This window comes from Trichechus manatus, unplaced genomic scaffold, assembly GCF_000243295.1.
Source record: "Trichechus manatus latirostris isolate Lorelei unplaced genomic scaffold, TriManLat1.0 scaffold00340, whole genome shotgun sequence".
NCBI lineage: Eukaryota > Metazoa > Chordata > Mammalia > Sirenia > Trichechidae > Trichechus > Trichechus manatus.
The window spans coordinates 253,237-254,168 of NW_004444276.1; positions in this window are offsets into that span (position 1 = coordinate 253,237).

Here is a 932-nt window from a genome sequence, read left to right on the forward strand (position 1 = left end):
CTCTTCACTTTCAGCAAGCAAGGTCGTGCCATCTGCATATCGCAGGTTGTTAATGAGTCTTCCTCCAATCTTGATCCCTGTTCTTCATATAGTCCCACTTCTCAGATTATTTGCTCAGCATACAGATTGAATAAGTATGGGGAAAGGACACAACCCTAATACACACCTTTTCTGATTGTAAACCACTCAATACTCCTTGTTCTGTTTGAACGACTGCCTATGTACAGGTTCTATGTGAGCACAATTAAGTGTTCTGGAACTCTCATTCTTCGAAATGTTATCCATAATTTGTTATGATCCACACAGACGAATGCCTTTGCATAGTCAAAAAAAATAGGTAAACATCTTTCTGGTATTCTCTGTTTTCAGCCAAGATCCATCTGACAGCAGCAGTGATATCTCTTGTTTCACATCCTCTTCTGAATCTGGTTTGAATTTCTGCTGCAACTTCTTTTGAACGATCTTCAGCAAAAATTTACTTGCGTGTAATATTGATAATATTGTTTGATAATTTCCACGTTCTGTTGGATCACCTTTCTTTGGAATGGGCACAGATATGGATGTCTTCCAGTCTGTTGGCCAGGTAGCTGTCTTCCAAATTTCTTCACATAGACAAATGGGCACCTCCAGCATTGCATCTGTTTGTTGAAACATCTCAACCGGTATTCCGTCAATTCCTGGAGCCTTGGTTTTCACCAATGCCTTCAGTGCAGCTTGGACTTCTTCCTTCAATACCATCAATTCTTGATCTTATGCTACCTCCTGAAATGGGTGAACGTTAACCAATTTTTTTTTAGTATGTGACTCTGTGTGTTCCTTCTATCTTCTTTTGGTACCTCCTGGCTCTTTCAATATTTTCCTGGTAGAATCCTTCAATATTGCAACTCGAGGGTTGAATTTTTTTATTCAGTTCTTTCTGCTTGAGAAATGCC